The sequence below is a fragment of the Hemitrygon akajei genome, chromosome 20 (assembly GCF_048418815.1).
Source record: "Hemitrygon akajei chromosome 20, sHemAka1.3, whole genome shotgun sequence".
In the NCBI taxonomy this organism is placed as follows: Eukaryota; Metazoa; Chordata; class Chondrichthyes; order Myliobatiformes; family Dasyatidae; genus Hemitrygon; species Hemitrygon akajei.
This window is the reverse complement of record NC_133143.1, coordinates 18,429,412-18,450,984: the sequence shown is the minus strand read 5'-3', so window position 1 is coordinate 18,450,984 and position 21,573 is coordinate 18,429,412. Positions and strand designations below refer to the sequence as shown.

Sequence of the window (21,573 nt, the reverse complement as noted above, 5' to 3'; positions counted from 1 at the left end):
CTAGTACAAGAACCATAAGATTTAGAAAAAGACCTCCCATCCCCCACCCAAGAAGAAAAAAGACCATCCCAGCCAGGGATAGGCTGGGAAAAAGGAAAAATGAAACTAACTCTACCCCCATATCAGCAGAAGACAACTCCGTATATAAAGGATAAAAAAAAAGATTCACCCAAACTCTAAAGAAATAATAATCACTATACTAAAACCAAACTTCTTAATATAATTAATCGTAAAAAAAACAAAAATATAATCACTAGTAACTTATAAATCGGGTTAAAAACCCAAACACCAAAAAAAATTTAAACTGTGATAAGAGATGCATTATAGGAAGAAGACGAGAGATAAAAAAATGGCGAAATCAAAAAAAAACAAAAATATTTTAGAGAAGAAACCGCCATCTTAGTAAAAAAAATTCACCTTCAAAGGATTAACAATAATAACCAAAGATAAAGTACAGTGGTTGAAGTAAGTAAAATAACAAGATTAGTAAGTCAAAAAAAAACTTTAACTAGAGCATATATGTCAAACTCAAGGCCCGCGGGCCAAATCCGGCCCGCGGTGGAATTATCTTTGGCCCGCGAGATAATATCTAATTACTATTAAAGCTGGCCCCAGTATTCGAAGCGCCTATGGCGTATGATATGGCTAATGCTGAGTTTATTCAGGTACCAGGTTTTCAGGGTTTTTAGTGTTTATTCGGCAGTCTTGCTCGGCAGTCTTCTTCATAAGAAACGGAATTTGTAAAGTGAAACACTTTGTAGTTATAGCAGAGACTGAGACACATGAGAGCAGGCTGAAAAAACGGAGGCAATGAAAGCTGCGATCGCACACGTCCGACTGATCCGGCCCGCATGAAGCTGCATTTTGCTCAATCCGGCCCGTGACCTAAAATGAGTTTGACACCCCTGAACTAGAGTATAAAATATAAAGTAAACCTACACCAATAGCCAAAAACAAAATCTGGTTTTGGAAATAAAAACCATCTTGCACGATCAAAATCACTCATTTATTAGGAATGAGAATCCGTAGCAGTAGGGAAGTTCTCATTCAGAAATCTTCTCGCTTCAGATGTAGAAAAAAAGACCTGCCGTGGAGCATTCGGAGGTGATATTCTGAGCTTCGCAGGGTATAAGAGCGCAGGTTTTAGATTTTTCTCATAACATTCAGACATCCGAGGTTTAAAAAGAAGCCTTGCCTTCATTACTTCTGGACTAAAATCTTCTACTAAACAGAAGTTGTGATCTTGAAATTTGACCATCCCTGCATGCCGAGCCACACGAATAAGTTGCTCTTTAACATGCACCTAGTGAAATCGGACAATTACAACCGGTGGTTTAGCTGAAGCACTTGTTGATCGACGCATAATTCTGTGAGCGCGATCGAGTAACGGAGGACTGTCTGGAAATACAGAAGGGAACGCATCCTTTAAAAGTTGAGCAAAGTACTTCGAAGGGTCTCCTTGTTCAATACCTTCCGGGAGACCAAGTATGCGTAGGTTCTGTCTTCTGGACCGATTCTCAAAGTCGACACTCTTGGCTTTAAGTGTTTCCACTTGTTTAATCGCCGAAAGTAAGTTCTGCTCCAGTTTTTCAATTATCAAATCTCGCTTCCGAGCGTCTTCTTGCAGAGTTGCGATTAGAACTTGCTGCTGGTTAACTACTGAATCCGTCTTATCCATATAATCTTGAAAAGCCTTTATATCTTGTTTAAAAATTAGTCATTGTTCTTCAAATTTTTCATTTAAGACCTCCAATAACATTTCCTAAGTCAATTCAGTACGTTTAGGATCAATCTGCTTTTTTCCGTTTCCGTTAGGATTTTTCCCAGTTTCTCGCCCTTTAGATCTAAGAGCCATTTCTTCAAAAATTCACAATAAACTCTTAAAGATAAGTCCAAAAAAGTAGCAAGAATCTTTTGGTGTAGGTAAAAATAAGTTAAATAAGGGTGATCATAGGTTAAAAAAAGTAAAGGTTATGGAGCGAATCTGAAACAGTGCTCACTCCATGAGCGTCTCCTGCTGACCGCTTCATACGACAAGCTGTTCAATTCTGGAATCATATTTTTGAACCTGCTTTGAACCATCTCCAGTTTCAGCACATCCTTTTTAAAATAAAGGACCCACAACAGCTCACAATAATCCAAGTAAGGCCTCACTAGTGCTTTTATAAAGTCTCAACATTTACATCCTTGCTTTTAAATTCTAGTCCTCTTGAAATGAATGCTAACATTGCATTTTCCTTCCTCACCAGACTCAACCTGCAAATTAACCTTTAGCGAATTCTGCACAAAGACTCCCAACACCCTTTGCACCTTAGTTTTATGAATTTTCTCTCCATTTAGAGAAGAGTCAACCTTTTCATTTCTTCTACCAAAGTGTATGACCATACACTTCCTGAGAAAGTATTCCATCTGCCATTTCTTTGTCCATGTTCTTAGTCTGTCTGCCCATAGGCTTGTAGCTTGTTAAGCAGCCTCATGTATAGCACCTTGTCAAAGGCCTTCTGAAAATCCAAGTATACAACATCAACTGATTCTCCTGTCCACCCCGCTTGTTATTTCTTCAAAGAATTCTAGCAGATTTGTAAGGCAAGATTTTCCCTTGAGGAAACCATACTGACCATGGTCTATTTTATCATGCGTCTCCAAGTACCCTGAAACCTAATCCTTAATATCGACTCCAACATCTTCCCAAACACTGAGGTCAGACTAACTGGCCTACAGTTTCCTTACTTCTGCCTCTCTTCCTTCCTGAAAAGTGGAGCAACATTTGCAATTTTCCAGTCTTCTTGAACTATTGCAGAATCGAGTGATTCTTGAAAGGTCATTACTAAAGTCTCCACAATCTCTTCAGCCACCTTTTTCAGAACCCTGGGGCATGCACCATCTGGTCCAGGTGACTTGCCTATCTTCAGACCTTTCAGTTTCCCAAGAACCATCTCTCTAGTAATGGTAATTTCACATACTTCATGACCCCTCACACCTGGAACTTCCACCATACTGCTAGTGTCTTCTGCAGTGAAGATTGATGCAAAATACTTACTAGGTTAATTTGCCATTTCCTTGTCCCCCATTACTACTTCTTCAGTATCATTTTCCAGTGGACTGATATCCACTCTTTCCTCTCTTTTACACTTTATATATCTGAAGAAGCTTTAGATAACCTCTTTAATTTTATTGGCTAGCTTACTTTTGTATTCCATCTTTACCTTCTTAGTATCTTTTTTAGCTGCCCTCTGTTGACTTTTAAAAGCCAACTAATTTTTGCTCTATTATATGCCCTCTCTTTAGCTTTTATGTTTTCCTAGTAAGCCATGGTTGTGTCATCTTGCCTTTAGAATACTTCTTCCTCTTTAGGATGTACATATCTTGTGCCTTCCAAATTGTTTCCAGAAATTCCATCTCTGTCAGTGTTCTTTTCCAATCAATTCTGGCCAACTCCTCCCTCATGCCTCTGCAATTCCCTTTACTCCACTATAATACAGACACATCTGCCTTAGCTTCTCCTCAAATTTCAGGGTGAATTTGATCATATTATGATCTCTTGCTCCTAAGGGTTCTTTTACCTTAAGCTCTCTAATTAATTCTGGTTCATTGCTCAACACTCAATCCAGAATAGATGATTCCCCTAGTGGGCTCAACCACGAGCTACTCTAAAAAGCCAACTCATAGGCTGTCTAGAAGTTCTCCCTCCTGGAATCGAGCACCAACCTGATTTTTCCAATCTACCTACATATTGAAATCCCCCATGACTATTACAACATTCAACTTCTGCCATGCATTTTCTATCTCCCATTGTAATTTGTAGACCACATCCTTACTACTGTTTGAACATAGAATAGTACAGCACATTACAGGCCCTTCGGCCCACATTGTTGTGCCGACTCTCAAACCCTGCCTCCCATATAACCCCCCACCTTAAATTCCTCCATATACCTGTCTAGTAGTCTCTTAAATTTCACTAGTGTATCTGCCTCCACCACTGACTCAGGCAGTGCATTCCACACACCAACCACTCTCTGAGAGAAAAACCTTCCTCTAATATCCCCCTTGAACTTCCCTCCCCTTACCTTAAAGCCATGTCCTCTTGTACTGAGCAGTGGTGCCCTGAGGAAGAGGCACTGGTTGTCCACTCTGTCTATTCTTCTTAATATCTTGTACACCTCTATCATGTCTCCTCTCATCCTCCTCCTCTCCAAAGAGTGAAGCCCTAGCTCCCTTAATCTCTGATCATAATCCATACTCTCAAAACCAGGCAGCATCCTGGTAAATCTCTTCTGTACCCTTTCCAGTGCTTCCACATCCTTCCTATAGTGAGGCGACCAGAACTGGACACAGTACTCCAAGTGTGGCCTAACTAGAGTTTTATAGAGCTGCATCATTACATCACCTCTCTTAAACTCTATCCCTCAACTTATGAAAGCTAACACCTCATACGCTTTCTTAACTACCCTACCTACCTGTGAGGCAACTTTCAGGGATCTGTGGACATGAACTCCCAGATCCCTCTGCTCCTCCACACTATCAAGTATCCTGCCATTTACTTTGTACTCTGCCTTGGAGTTTGTCCTTCCAAAGTGTACCACCTCACACTTCTCCGGGTTGAACTCCATCTGCCACTTCTCAGCCTACTTCTGCATCCTATCAACGTCTCTCTGCAATCTTTGACAATCCTCTATACTATCTACAACATCACCAACCTTTGTGTCATCTGCAAATTTGCCAACCTACCCTTCTACTCCCACATCCAGGTCGTTAATAAAAAAATCACAAAAAGTAGAGGTCCCAGAACAGATCCTTGTGGGATACCACTAGTCACAACACTCCAATCTGAATGTACTCCCTCCACCACAGCCCTCTGCCTTCTGCAGGCAAGCCAATTCTGAATCCACCTGGCCAAACTTCCCTGGATCCCATGCCTTCTGACTTTCTGAATAAGCCTACCGTGTGGAACCTTGTCAAATGCCTTACTAAAATCCATGTAGATCACATCCACTGCACTACCCTCATCTATATGCCTGGTCACCTCCTCAAAGAATTCTATCAGGCTTGTTAGGCACGATCTGCCCATCACAAAGCCATGCTGACTGGCCGATATGACCATGATTCTCTAAATGCCCATAGATCCTATCTCTAAGAATCTTTTCCAACAGCTTTCCCACCACAGACGTGAGGCTCACTGGTCTATAATTACCTGGACTATCCCTACTACCTTTTTTGAACAAGGGGACAACATTCACCTCCCTCTAATCCTCCGGTACTATTCCCATGGACAACGAGGACATAAAGATCCTAGCCAGAGGTTCAGCAATCTCTTCCCTTGCCTCGTGAAGCAGCCTGGGGAATATTCCATCAGGCCCCTGAGACTTATCTGTCCTAATGTATTTCAACAACTCCAACACCTCCTCTCCCTTAACATCAACATGCTCCAGAACATCAACCTCACTCATATTGTCCTCACCGTCATCAAGTTCCTTCTCAGTGGTAAATACTGAAGAGAAGTATTCATTAAGGACCTCGCTCACTTCCACAGTCTCCAGGCACATCTTCCCACTTTTATCTCTAATCAGTACTACCTTCACTCCTGTCATCCTTTTGTTCTTCACATAATTGAAGAATGCCTTGGGGTTTTCCTTTACCCTACTCGTCAAGGCCTTCTCATGCCCCCTTCTTGCTCTTCTCAGCCCCTTCTTAAGCTCCTTTGCTACCCTATATTCCTCAATAGACCCATCTGATCCTTGCTTCCTAAACCTCATGTATGTTGTCATCTTCCACCTGACTAGATTTTCCACTTCACTTGTCACCCATGGTTCCTTCACCCTATCATTCTTTATCTTCCTCACCGGGACAAATTTATCCCTAACATCCTGCAAGAGATCCTTAAACATCGACCACATGTCCATAGTACATTTCCCTGCAAAAACATCATCCCCGTTCACACCCGCAGGTTCTAGCCTTATAGCCTCATAATTTGCCCTTCCTCAATTAAAAAATTTCCTGTCCTCTCTGATTCTATCCTTTTCCATGATAATGCTAAAGGTCAGGGAGCGGTGATCACTGTCCCCCAGATGCTCACTCACTGACAGATCTGTGACCTGACCCGGTTCATTACCTAATACTAGATCTAGTATGGCATTCCCCCTAGTCGGTCTGTCAACATGCTGTGACAGGAATCCATCCTGGACACATTTAACAAACTCTGTCCCATCTAAACCCTTGGAACTAATCAAGTGCCAATCAATATTAGGGAAGTTAAAGTCACCCATGATAACAACCCTGTTATTTTTGCACCTTTCCAAAATCTGCCTCCCAATCTGCTCCTTGTTATCTCTGCTGCTACCGGGGGGCCTATAGAATACCCGCAGTAGAGTAACTACTCCCTTCCTGTTCCTGACTTCTACCCATACTGACTCAAAAGAGGATCCTGCTACATTACCCACCCTTTCTGCAGCTGTATTAGTATCCCTGACCAGTAATGCCAGTCCTCCTCCCCTTTCCCCCCCTCTCTATCCCTTTTAAAGCACTGAGATCCAGGAATATTGAGAATCCATCCCTGCCCTGGTGCCAGCCAAGTCTCCGTAATGGCCACTTCATCATAATTCCATGTATGTATCCAAGCTCTCAGTTCATCACCTTTGTTCCTGATGCTTCTTGCATTGATGTACACACACTTTAGCCCTTCTACCTTACTACCTTTATACCCTTTACTCTGCTGCTCTTTCCTCAAAACCTCTCTATATGTTAGATCTGGCTTTACTCCATGCACTTCTTTCACTGCTCTATCACTCCGTGTCCCATCCCCCTTGCAAATTAGTTTAAACCCTCCCGAACCATGCTAGCAAACCTACCAGCAAGGATATTGCTCCCCCTCGAGTTCAGGTGCAACCCATCCAATCTGTACAGGTCCCACCTTCCCCAGAAGAGATCCCAATGGTCCAAAAATCTAAAACCCTGCCCCCTGCACCAACTCCTCAGCCACGCATTCAACTGCCATCTCCTCCAATTCTTACCATCACTATCATGTAGTACTGGCAGCAATCCGGAGAACGCAACCCTCGAGGTCCTGTTCTCAGCCTTCTGCCTAGTTCCCGAAACTCACACTTCAGGACCTCATCCCTCTTCCTGCCTATGTTGTTGGTCCCAACACATATCACGACTTCTGATTGCTTTCCCTCTCGTACTAGGATGTCATGCACCCGGTCAGAGACATCCTGGATCCTGGCACCTGGGAGGCAACAGACCATGCGGGTTTCCTTCTCACGTCCACAAAATCTCCTGTCTGCTCCCCTGACTACAGAGTCTCCAATGACGACAGCTCTCCTCTTCTCTGTCCCATCCTTCTGCACCACAGGGTCAGACTCAGTGCCAGAGGCCCTGCCACCGTGGCTCACACCTGGTCGGTCATCCTCACCAACAGCATCCAGGACAGTAAACTTATTATTAAGGGGAATGGCTACAGGGGTGCTCTGCACTACCTGTCTACTCTCCTTCGCTTCCCCCCCCCTCGGACTGTCACCCAACCACCTGGTTCCGGCAGCCTAGGTGTGACTACCTCCCTGTAGCTCACATCTATGACTGCCTCATTCTCCCTTACGAGTCGAAGGTCATCCAGCTGCTGCTCCAGATTCCTCACACGGTCTTCCAGATCACCCAACCGCAAGCACTTCTGGCAGATGTGACTCTGCGGGAGAGGGGAGTTCCTGCAAGACTGCCACATCTCACAGGAGATCACCGTCTCAGGATGCATTGTAAAGACTAACTGGGAACAAACTTGTCCTCCGCCTCTTCTCGTCAAAGCCTCAAATGTCCACTCCTTCACTGGCCCACTCACTCACTGGCCGCTTTCCACAGGCCGCTCCGCTTGAGGTAACCCTCTATTTATTTGTTTGAGCTTTTCAAACTGCTTGGTCACCTGACCTCGATTGCCCAATCAGCTGCTTTCTGCTGAGCTAATCAAATCTTGATTGACTTTGGGAGTCTGCATAAAACTCCCATCGGGGTCTTTTTACCCTTGCAGTTCCTTAGCTCTTTTCACAATGGTTCAACACCTTCTGACCCTATGTCACTTCTTTCTAATGATTTGATTTCATTTTTTTTCCCCCACCAGCTGAGCACCTTCTGCCTTCCTGCCAGTCCTTTTGATACCATGTGTATTCTTGGACATTAAGCTCCTAGCTATAATCAGGATTGAAGGACATCTATTTAGAACAGAGATGCGAAGAAATTACTTTAGTCAGAGGGTGGTAAATCTATGGAATTTGTTGCCATGAGCGGCTGTGGAGGCCACATCATTGGGTGCATTTAAGACAGAGATAGATATCTTCTTGATTAGCCAGGGCATCAAAGGGGTGGAGAGAAGGCAGGGGAGTGGGGATGATTGGAAGAATTGGATCAGCCCATGATTGAATGGCAGAGCAGACTTCTGCTCCTATATCTTATGGTCTTACAATCTTCTTTCAGCTTTGATTCAGTGATGGCTACTGCGCCATATCTGCCAATCTGCAACTGAGCAACAAGTTCATCTATCTTATTTCATATACTGCGTACATTCAAATATAACAGCTTCAGTACTGTATTCACTCTTTTCAATTCTGTCCATCTTCTGCGTTGCAACTCATCCTGTTGACTACAGTTTTGCCCCATCAACAGCCTCTCCTCACTACACATTGCTTCTGTTTGTAAACCAGCAGCTACCTCATCTTCAGCACTTCGTCGGCCTTTCCTACAATAATTCTTGCATTGAAATATACACAGCTTAGGACAACAGTCACACCATGCTCAAACTTTTAATTCCTAACTTTGTCTGAGGTCTTACCAACATCTGCCTCCACAATCAGTCCACCAACCCAAAGCAGTCCTATAAGCACTCTTCCACCTCCCCTGGACATAACTTCTTAGTCGTCATCACATGTGTTGTGGTCTTCAGTCTCTGTTTTTACGCCAGGAATTGAAGTCCAGCCATGTGATCAGACATTCCAAACTACAGGCGTGGGGTAATCATTCTTGATGGTGGTATAACAGTGGCCAGGTATGTTGGGTCCTCTTGATATGTTGGTTATAGTTGTTCAGAGACTACTTTAAGCTAACCTGGTTGAAACCCCTACCACAACAGTGAAGGCATTAGGGTGTACTGTTTCATGATTGCTGATCACAGTGCTCACTCTTCTCATATCTGCCTGATGTTGGCCTGAGGTGGAATGTACTCTGTTACCAGGATGATGGCAGAAAACTCTTTTAACAGATTAAGTGGGTGACACTTGATTGCTAGATGCTCCAGGTCAGGTGAGGACTGTGATAGAACTGCCATGTCTGTGCCCCACAATGCGTTAATCATAAAGTATACTCCACCTCCTCTACTTTTAAAAGTCTCAGCTGGCCAAATTTGGCTAAATTTTATCAATGTACTGGAAATAAAATAGCAGCAGCTTGCATCTTGAAGTATTTAATGACAGCATTTGCAAATGATTGGTAATCACTGGCACTGTAAAGCGATTGCGCTAACTGCTACGTTACTGTGTTGCCTATGACATAGTAAATTTCTTACCTCTTTTTCTTTCAAGCAGTATCCTTTAGTTTCAGACACAGCTACTCTGGGTAAAATAAAGTCTGTCCTTCTACCCTATCTACTCAATTTTATGCACCTCAATTTACATTCAGAAAAAACAAGGTTTCCATTATTTCTTGTGCTGTAAAAAATCCACTGCAATCCAACTTGAATGACAAAAGCACATACTCAATTTCATATCTGGAAATGAACTGCTCACAATACTGGTATTGGTTTTTCAGTTAGTAAGTGAAAATAGAAAAAAATCACTGATGGAAATCTGACAAGAAAAAGCTGGGAACTCTCAGTAAGTCAGGTCACATCTGTGGAATGAGAAAGAGTCACTGCTTCAGGTGATGAAAGAACTGCTGATCTGAAATGCTGACTGTTTCTTCACACAAATGCAACAAGGCCTGCTGAGTATTTCCAGCAATCTTTTATTTTTCCTACAGTTACTTTGGTATGTAGATTGCTGTGTAAAAACTCCACAATTAACCAAACCTCAAATTTCCCTTAATGTAGTGTTTTTCTTCCTACTAAAGAAGGGCAAATCTAAAGTAATAAACGATTAATCCACCAGCATGCATACTTAGTCACACTGCTCAATGTTATAGCTTGTGGTGTCTGGCTACCCACTGGAGCTGTGTTCTGCTACAAGCATGAATAAACGTCTTTGGTAATCAGCTACAAGCCATAGATTTGATGCCACCACGACTGTTGGTCTTACAAACAAAAACACTGGAAAAAATTAGACTATGGATTTTGCTGCTGATGATTTTGGTAAATTAACCAATTTAAATTAACCATTACCAATCAATGGAATTTTCAGTGAAGTGCGAAGTTTGCCTAGAAATGTAACTGGTTAATGATACCTCTAGCACTGTGGGTATGCATCAGCTTTACAGCAACTTGAATCTCTTCTGGAAAAAAACAATCTGATCAAAACGAATTTGAAATCAGCGATTTAGTCCGAAGACTGCAGATTGGTTCAATTTCACAGTTCATTTACACCACCTCCTTCATCTAAGGTATTACATTCAACATGAACCACTTCACTTATTTTCTAGTTATTACTCATATGACCTATTTTCTTCTACTCTGAAACACCGCTCTTGGAACAAAAGAAAATACACTACCATAAACTAAATGGCTGCTAATAATTCATTTTATTACATCATTTACACTTTACATCATTGTAATGTTAGCCCACAGATCCTTCAAACCATTCATCAGAAAATGCTTCAATTGAAGCCTTTCATACATTAAACATGAATGGGATAGGTATAGCAAAATACACAAAATGTTGGAGGAACTCAGATTGAGCAGCATCAATGGAAAGGAATCAATAGTTGACATTTCTGGCCAAGATTCTTCACTGGGACTGAAAAGGAAAGAGGAAGAAGCCAGAATAATTACTGACACCTCTCTTTACCCTCTTGATCTCTCTGTCTCCAACTGTGGAGCTAGAATATCTTTCATAAACCTATTGACTTTCACAACTTTCATAAACCTATTGACTTTCACAACTTTCATAAACCTATTGACTTTCACAACTATCTTGGAACTATCTTGGAATGGTAATTATTGGGACCCGGCTTCCGAATTCCGATCAACCCTGAAGGGAGACTGGCAAGACTTGACCCTGCCCACCTCCTTCTGGTGCTACTACCTCCCCCCACTTCTTTGTTCTATGTCCTTCTGCCTCTTTTATCAATCAACTTCCTAGCTCTTTGCTTCATCCCTCCCCCTCCAAGTTTCACCTATCGCCTGATGTTTCTCTCTCCCCTCCCCCCACCTTTCAAACCTATTCAACTTTTTTTCTCCAGTCCTGCCGAAGGGTTTCAGCTCAAAACGTCAACTGTACTTCCCCCCTCCCCCCCATAGATGCTGCATGGCTTGCTGAGTCCCTCCAGCATTTTGTGTGTGCTGCTTGGAATTCCAGCATCTGCAGATTTTCTCCTGCTTGTGGCAAAATTTGATGCTTCTTTTGCATCTTGTATTTATTTATTTCTCACAGATTTCTTAAAACTGAACTTCTATCCCATCTCTCAAAATTTTTTATTAGCAACTTAAGGACAAATTTCCATACCCAAACTGTTGTAGCACAGGGATACACTGTATTTAAATTATCCCCATTGCAGGCAAAACAATTTGTATAAAATCCACTTCTGCATTTTTCCTCAAAGCTCTTATAGCAATGGTTCTTCCCAGACAAGAAAGCAATGTTTTCTTTCTTCAATGTTTGTGAGAACTAGAGGACAGAACAAAGTTGATTTCCAAAGGAATCTAAAGTAATACAAGGGGAACATTTTTACAATTCAAGTATTTAGAGTTTGGAATGCAATCCCCAGGTTACTAGTGGAGACACATTACATTGTTAAGTGCAAAAGGGAGCTGATTAAGTGCCAGAAAGCAGAGAAGCTGCAGGACTATTGGGAAAAGACAGGGAAGTTGCAATAGCTGAGTGTTCTCAGAGCACGTACAGACTCAAGAGCCAAATGTCCTCCTTTGCTTCAAACGTTCTGAAGTTCCCTCACCAAGGAGTCAGTGACTCACCAAAATAACTCTACTTTCAGGCCCATGAATATAAGTAATTTACTCTGGTGCTATTTACCATCCCAATTTTTCAATATGTAAATGATCCAATTTTCAAGCAGAATTCACTATTTATTTACAAAATGGGTTGATTATAAGCCCAGTATTTTATTCCTGCTATCAGTGACCAAACTGTGAATGCAGGGTATAAACCACTGTATGAGCTAATAATGTCAGTGCATTTAGAACACATGCTCCAATGCAAGACAGCCAAAATAAAAAGCATAAGAATTTCAGACAAATAATCTCCTGGATTTGATCTACCAAATAATGAAGACTTTCTGCTATAAATTATATCCTGCTGCCCCTCATTCCAAAGATTAAAATGGTTACACATATTCCACAACTTGATAAGAGAAGAAAATCTCATGAAGATTTGTGAGACTTGAGGAAAAACTTATGCTACTAAGACTACATACATTCAACCCTATCACCCCCTTAAAATTAATCAGAAAACTCCAAGAGCTAGGCTTTGATACATCCTTGCGCAACTGGTTTCTCGATTTCCTCACTTGCAGATCCCAGTTTTCAGATTGGCAACAATATCAAATCCACAATCACCATCAGTACAGATGCATCACAAGGCTGTTTAGAAACACAGAAACCCTACAGCACAATACAGGCCCTTTGGCCCACAAAGTTGTGCCAAACATGTCCCTACCTTAGAAAATACTAGGCTTACCCATTGCCCTCTATTTTACTAAGCTCCATGTACCTATCTAAAAGTCTCTTAAAACACCCGATTGCATCCATCTCCACCACCGTTGCTGGCAGCCCATTCCACACACTCACCACTCTCCGAGTAAAAAACTTACCCCTAACATCTCCTCTGTACCTACTCCCCAGCACCTTAAACCTGTGTCCTCTTGTGGCAACCATTTCAGCCCTGGGAAAAAAGCCTTTGACAATCCACACAATCAATGCCTCTCATCATCTTATATATCTCTATCAGGTCACCTCTCATCCTCCTTCACTCCAAGGAGAAAAAGCCGAGTTCACGCAAGCTATTCTCGTAAGGTATGCTCCCCAATCCAGGCAACATCCTTGTAAATCTCCTCTGCACCTTTCTATGGCTTCCACATCCTTCCTGCAGTGAGGCGACCAGAACTGAGCACAGTACTCCAAGTGGGGTCTCACCAGGGTCCTATATAGCTGCAACATTACTTCTTGGCTCCTAAATTCGATTCCACAATTGGTGAAGGCCAATACACCATACACCTTCTTAACCAGAGTCAACATCTGCAGCTACTTTGAGCGTCCTATGGACTCGGACCCCAAGATCCCTCTGATCCTCCACACTCCTAACAGTCTTACTATTAATACTATATTCTGCCATCATATTTGACCTACCAAAATGAACCACTTCACACTTATCTGGGTTGAACTTTATCTACCACTTCTCAGCCCCGTTTCACATCCTGTCAATGTCCTGCAGTAACCTCTGACAGCCACAACACTATCCACAACACCTCCAACCTTTGCATCATCAGCAAACTTACTAACCCATCCCTCCACTTCCTCATCCAGGTCATTTATAAAAATCACAGAGTAAGGGTCCCAGAACAGATCCCTGAGGCACCCCACTGGTGACCAACCTCCATGCAGAATACTCTTACTCTTACAACCACTCTTTGCCTTCTGTGAGCAAGCCAGTTCTGGATCCACAAAGCAATGTCCCCTTGGATCCCATGCCTCCTTACTCTCTCAATAAGCCTTGCATGGGGTACCTTATCACATGCCTTGCTGAAATCCATACACACTACATCTACTGCTTTCCTTCATCAATGTGTTTAGTCACATCCTCAAAAAATTCAATCAGGCTCGTAAGGCATGAACTGCCCTTGACAAAGCCATGCTGACTACTCCTAATCATATTATACCTCTCCAAATGTAAATAAATCCTGCCCCTCAGGATCTTCTCCATCAACTTACCAACCACTGAGGTAAGACTCACTGGTCTATAATTTCCTGGGCTATCTCTACTCCCTTTCTTGCACACCATCTGCAACCCTCCAATCCTCCGAACCTTTCCCGTCCCCATTGATAATGCAATGATCATCGCCTGAGGCTTAGTAAGCTCCTCCCTCGCCTCCCATAGTAGCCTGGGGTACATTTTGTCCAGTCCCGGCAACTTATCGAACTTAATCCTTTCCAAAAGCTCCAGCACATCCTCTTTCTTAATATCTAGATGCTCAAGCTTTTCAGTCTGCTGAAAGTAATCATTACTATCACCAAGATCCTTTTCCATAGTGAATACTGAAGTAAAGTATTCATTAAGTACCTCTGCTATTTCCTCCGGTTCCATACGCACTTTCCCACTGTCACACTTGATAGGTCCTGTTATCCTCTTACTCTTCACATACTTGTAGAATGCCTTGGGGTTTTCCTTAATTCTGCCTGCCAAGACCTTCTCATGGCCCCTTCTAGCTTTCCTAATTTCTTTCTTAAGCTCTTTCCTATTAGCCTTATAATTTTCTAGATCTCTAACATTACCTAGCTCTCCGAACCTTTTGTAAGCTTTTCTCTTCTTCTTGACTAGATTTATTACAGCCTTTGTACACCATGGTTCCTGTACCCTACTATAACTTCCCTGTCTCATTGGAACGTACCTGCACAGAACTCCACACAAATATCCCCTGAATATTTGCCACATTTCTTTCATACTTTTCCCTGAGAACATCTGAATCCAATTTAAGTCTCCAATTTCCTGCCTGATACCCTCATAATTCCCCTTACTCCAATTAGAAACTTTTCTAACTTGTCTGTTCCTATCTCTCTCCAATACTATGGTAAAGGAGGTAGAAGGGGTTCTACAACTCACGTTCTCCATATTATTTCTTATTATTAGTTTTTTTTGTATTTGTAGATTTTATACTGTTTTGCAAATTGGCTGCTTGCTGATACTTGTGTGCAGTTTCTCATTGAATCTATTGCATTTCTTTGGATCTAGTGTGAATGCAGACAAAAATGAATTTCAGGGTAATATATAGCGACATACAGTACTGCGCAAGTATCAAGCAGAGGTAAAAACATTCTGTAAAGTGAAAATGCTTTTAAAAATAATGAAAAGTTTCTCATTATCAAAAAACTACTGTAAAGAGCAGTAAACAGTAAAAAACTAAATCAAGTCAATATTTGGCATAACCACACTGCCTTTAAAACTGCATTCATTCTCTTAGGTACACTGTTGTGCAGCCTTCTAAGAAAATGGGCTGGTAGTTTGTTCCAAGCGCTTTGGACAACTTGCCACAGTTCTTCCGTGGACTTTTGTTGCCTTGTTTACTTGTCTCTTCAAGTAATCCCAGACAGCCTTGATGATGTTGAGATGAGAGCTGTGTGGAGGACATGCAATCTGTTGCAGAACTCCGTGTACTTCTTTTTGCTGAAGATAGCTCTTTATAGATATAGTGGCATGGAAAAGTTTGGGCACCCAGGTGAACATTTTTGTTACTGTGAATAGTTGAGTAGAAGATGAACTGATCTCCAAAAGTCATAAAGTTAAAGATGAAACATTCTTTTCAACATTTTAAGCAAGATTAGTGTATTATTTTTGTTTTGTACAATTTTAGAGTAGAAAAAAAGGAAAGGAACACAATGGAAAAGTTTGGGCACCCCAAGAGATTTGAGCTCTGAGATAAGGTTAGACGTTAATTAGCTTATTAGGGCTATCAATCTCTGCCTTAAATACACCCAATGACTTGGCCTCCACTGCCGCCTGTGGCAACAAATTCCATAGATTCATCACCCTCTGGCTAAAAATTTTTTTCACATCTCCGTTCTGAATGGGCACCCTGCAATCCTTAAGTCATGTCCTCTTGTACTAGACTCCCCCACCATGGAAAACAACTTTGCCACATCCACTCTGTCCATGCCTTTCAACATTCGAAATGTTTCTGTGAGGTCCCCCCTCATTCTTCTAAACTCCAAGGAGTACAGTCCAAGAGTGGTCAAACATTCCTCATATGTTAACCCTCTCATTCTCGGAATCATTCTAGTGAATCTTCTATGAACCCTGTCCAATGTCAGCACATCTTTTCTTAAATAAGGAGCCCAACATTTAATTTATTTGGAAAAATTAATGTTTAGAAATCTAAAATTTGCTCTTTTCTACTGACACACTAATGCAGAAAACAAAAAATAGATCTAAAACAAAATTTATAAGAAAAATCTACAGTGCTCAGTATTGTATATGCACTTTGAAGTTTGCCATTTAATGAATGGTCAAAATAAGTCAATTACGCAGCATTTAAATAAAAATTGAAGTTAATAAATTTTCCAACACATGATGTCACCTCTCTATGACCAGGCTCCACTATCTGACAATGCAAACCACCAGCAAGTTCAAAACTTCTGTGTTTGCATATACAGGTTTTCCCCACTATCCGAAAGTAGAGTTCCTATGAAACATTTCATAAGCCAAAATGGTGGAAAGCAAAGAAATAATTACCATTAATTTATATGGGAAAAATTTCTGAGCATTCCCAGACGCAAAAAAATAACCTACCAAATCGTATCAAATAACACATAAAACCTAAAATAACGCTAACATATTGTAAAAGAAGGAATGATATGATAAATGCACAGCCTATATAAAGTAGAAATAATGTATGTACAGTGTAGTTTCACTTATCAGAATTGGGAAGATTTAGCCATAACCCATTTGTAGAAAAAAATTGGCACGTACACACATGTGCACACACCTGCCCGCGCAAGGCTTCACTGTCACAGTAATCTTTCTCAGGGTAAACACAAGTTTAAAGCAGGCGCCTTTTCTCGTAAAAGTGAAAATCCTCTTCGGATTTCTTTCGGTTAGCGAAAACAGGTACTAATGAAGGTCTTTCCTAAAACCGAAGTGGCATAAAGTGAACTTTCGTAAAACAGGGGACACCTGTACTTGCATGAGAATCACAAGATGGATGAAATTTGATGACAACTGCTCACTATAACTCCTAAGAAATAGTCTGTGATGTAGTTTTACCCGAAACATTCAATTTTCCTGCATGATTAGGCAGACAATACAAACTTTCAAGTTCTCACTGATATACTTGTTTTAGATGGCTGAAGCAAAGTCCTTTTAAAACAACTTAGCTTCCTAGCTCAATTATTTATTTATACTCACAGATAGATGAGGTGGTACATTATTTTAAAGATCCCCATAACACAAGTCTAATTGTGTCTTCAGTGGAATTTACACGCATAGCTTCCAACAAACATACTGAGATTATGAACAGATCTTTCTTCACCTTCTTTGCAATCCCACAGCAACTACAGCTAAATGACAACATGGTGCCAGAAAAGAACACCAAAAGAAATATGTTGGGCATCATTATTGAGTTCTTATTGCATCTTACTAAGACAATGCATATACACAAAAAATATTGCATATTAATTGGAATTCATTGGAAGATAAATCTAAAATAACCAGAATTTGATTTTGGGAAATTTGAACCCATAATCTAATTCAAAAGATTTCTTAAAAGATCAAACATGAAGATGACTGAATTGTAATTATGGTATTTCTACATAAATCACCTTTTGAATTCATTATCAAAAACTAAAATTGACTTTAATTTTTCCGCCTTTTCACTAATTAGAAATGTTTCAATTTCAAAAAGATTTTGCTTTGAATTACACCAAAAATAAGCTGTGGTAACTTCCAACAGAATGTTATTGGTCTGTTCCCAAGCACTACCTACTCAGAATAATTCCCCAATCTCACACTCATGTGCATGGTAACTCTGATGGGGGTGTATCATGCGAAATTTCCAAGTGCAGAAGTATCAACTATCTTAATTATGAGGTGTATGGTTCTGTCGTTCCATTTACCATGTTAGCTAAATATTGTTAGACTAAAAGGAAAACCTTTACGAAAGTTGCCAGCCAGCTTCGTTTTCTCCCCCACTTCATTATCTTTATTTTTGTCTCAATAAAAGCAGCAGACAAAACAAAAACAAATGATCAAAGCACCTTCAGTTTCTGTTCACCAGCAAGTGGCCTTGATTTTGCCCAAACAAACTTTACCTCACTTAAATAGAAACCAGAAGTCCTTGTTAACCACATAGCTGGTAGTTCCAATAAATGTTAGTGAAGGCTACAATGACCATTAAAGCCTGGCACTTTTTCTGTGGTATATCAATCTTTCATTGCAGCTTGTGCTGCCTTTATGGCAGTTATTTAGTTTATAATATTTTTGCTTAGTAATTCGTTTGTTAGCATTTTTTAGTTAAAGTTAGGATTGTTTAAGTAAATTCATTTGTCTGTAATATATCGCGGCTGCGATGACGTCACATCCGGTTTCGCCGCGTCTTGTGGGAAAATACTGGTTTGGGATAAACGCAAGGGTGGGGGGCGCTCACATGTGGCAGTTCAACGCAAGTAAGGTTGTTCTCTACGCACCAGAGACACAGTGAAAGCAACGCTGTAAGTCATGAGATAATCGATATGTTGAATTAAAATGTTAACGCCGATTCTGTTAAAAGTAACGACGGTCGATAAGGTTTATGTTTTCGTTAGTTAAAGAGTCGGGATAGTTTGTGTTGAAGTGTATTTAAAGCAGTCAATGCAGTAGGTAGATTCTGACTGTATGCTGCACTTTAATGTAATGTAGTTATTGTAGTTTTACCTTTGCAAGTATTCACGATGTAAATGTGATATTTAGAAGGAAACAAACACTGTACCAATCTTGTATTGTTTTATCAACAGTTTTCACCATACGTTAATGTGAAGAGTGAACAGTAAATGGTTAATCTTACTGCGACCTTGTTTTCATTGACTACGGTTTACCTCGACGTTTAATTCGGGTTCCGTCACACCCGAGCGAGAACGTTACACAGCTTATACAATAAACAGGATTTATAAAGTAGTAATTTCAACCACAATGTAAATAACTTATCAAACTCTTCTTCAAATTTACATTCCGCAGCATAACTAAATGCCATCAATTCTACAAGCAATCAGAAATGAAAAAATATAGATTTTTTTTTAGTTTCCATTTTACTTTTTTTAAATATCTGGCTGGGGAAAAATGCATTCAACTGATAATTGATTGTATTGCGAATAGAAATTGTTCAAGAGCACAGACATAAAACACAGAACAATGAAAAGACATGCTATCTCTTGTATTTCAACAGATGGAACATCTATTCTAAACACCATGATTCACAACATATTACATATTCTGCAAATTTGCAGTATTGGTTTTGGAACCAAAACTCAGTTACAGCCTAAGTTAGATCATTTCAAAATAGAATGTGATGTAATCAGCTGGTTTGCAACTAACCACACAAGGACTATTTGGATCCACATTACAGGCAAACCATATACCCCCTTCCCCCCCCACCAAACAGCATGTAATGCCTGTTTGGGTTATGAAACACCACCTTCACAGAATTCACAAATCACAACCTAAACATTAGAGAAATGGAATAAAATTTGCTCTCATGAATTTTATGTGGGGAAAAAATAAATGAACACAATTTTTCAAATTTGTGTTTCTTGATGCATGTGTAGATTATATAGGCCTGTGATATACATTAGATGATTATCTGGGAACACAGGCTTCCTGAAACAGAGATAGCCTGTGCAATGAACCCAGAGTTAAAAACCAGAAATAGACTAAATATTTAAATTATTATTGACACTGTTTTGTTATATGAATAAATTTCTAGGTTTTTTTGAGTCACAGGCAATACCTGCAGAGAAGCCATGTCATTTACACATTCATCAAGAAACATGAATTGGAAAAAGTACTTATTTACTTCTCCTCATTATAGAATCGTGAATTCTATAAAGGTGAATTTCCTTAACAGAAATGAGTCACCTGTACAAGTTCATTTATCTTCTTATAAAAAGTCAGTGAAAAACATTATAGAAAGTTAGTGAAAGTGTTTGGAATAACATTTAAACTATGACAAAAGTAAATGCTAATTTTGGGAAAAGTTTATCAACCATTGCACGCATAATCTAGTCAGCTAGTCTAAGGCTACATCCACACTACACCAGATAAATCTGTAACCGAAGCTTTTTCTCTTCGTTTTTGCCCTTCGTCCACACTAAAATGGGATTTTCATCCCCTGAAACCGGAGCTTTTCAGAAACGCTTTTCAGGGTGGGTATTTTTGAAAATGCCAGATTGCCCTGATCAGTGTGGACGGGGTAACTGGAGAAATCTGAAAACGCTGTCAGACGGCAGCACGCTATTTCATTGTTTTCTTGAACACAACCTAACAATTTCAGAACAGACGGCAACGAGACTGACGCCAGAAGAGTTAGAAATGTACTCACCAAATACTTTGACCCATAACTTACTGAATAAATAAGTATACTCACTTTGTCCTGTTTTCTGTCCTTGCTTGTATGAAGGTGGTTTACCTATTTATGCAAGTACTTCTCTGACAATAGATGTGTAACAGCCTAATGTAACATTGTATGGAAATACAAGATAACACTGATGCAGACATGTTTTATACATTTAGCAAGGTGTTTTATTAATGCAACAGAGTTAGTCAGTTTTTCAATGTTCGTCATCAGCCAGGTCATACTGTCCGTGGACTCCCTGTCGGTTGCCGCCATACGCTCCAGTATTTGTTTTTTCAGTTTTAAGTCCTCCTGCGCGAGAGCCAACCGCTGTTTGGCGTTTTAAGTTTTTCTAGTCTGTAACTACACAAATGCGCACTCTTATGGCGAGATTCAACACCAATCATGTCACTTGTTTTCGGGAGATGTGTCCTGCGCATGTGCAGGAGGAGGAGATTCGCTGTAATCTCCATTTCAATGTGGATAGAGATATTTTTTAAAAACGCATAGTGTGAATGCCTATCGTTTTTACACGAAACTGGCGTTTTCAAAATTATCCGGTCTAGTGTGGACGTAACCTTAATCTGTTTCCAGCAGAAAACAAAACCCACAACCTTTTACACAATTGCAAAACAAAACATTAGCAAATAATGAGAGTCATTAATGGCCCTGAAAGCCAAATATATCCTCAGGATTCAATTACACGCTTCTCAAGGTTTCGTAAACAGTGGCAGTGGAGATGGTGGACACAGTTAATGTCATCTTTCAAAACTCCATAGATTCCACAATGGTTCCAATGAGGTAGAAAATGTAACCCCACTGATTGAGGTAAGGAGGAGGAACTACAGCCTAATTACCTGGAAGTCAATAGCAAATAAGATGCTGGAATATTCTAAAAGTGGTAACAGGACACTAATAAAAAATAAACAGAGTCAACATGAAGTCAGAGAAACGTTCTGTCAAATCCATTAGCATTTTTGAGGACGTAACCAGAATTATCGGTAGGTGGGTACTAGTGGATGTGATTTATTAAACTTTCTGTTGCTCAAGGAATATTCAGGCATGAATTTAAGTTCAGAGTTTAGTTGTCAGAAAACTGAAGCAGCTAGGCATTTTTGTCTTCAGAGTCTAACAAAATTGGAT

The 21,573-nt window shown here is 40.5% G+C and overlaps 1 protein-coding gene across 2 annotated transcripts in view; it reads right to left on the bottom strand.

The window, feature by feature from the left end:
- LOC140713618 (dysbindin-like) overlaps nt 1–21,573 on the bottom strand; it is a 232,272-nt gene that overhangs the window by 192,551 nt on the left and 18,148 nt on the right. The window lies entirely within an intron of this gene.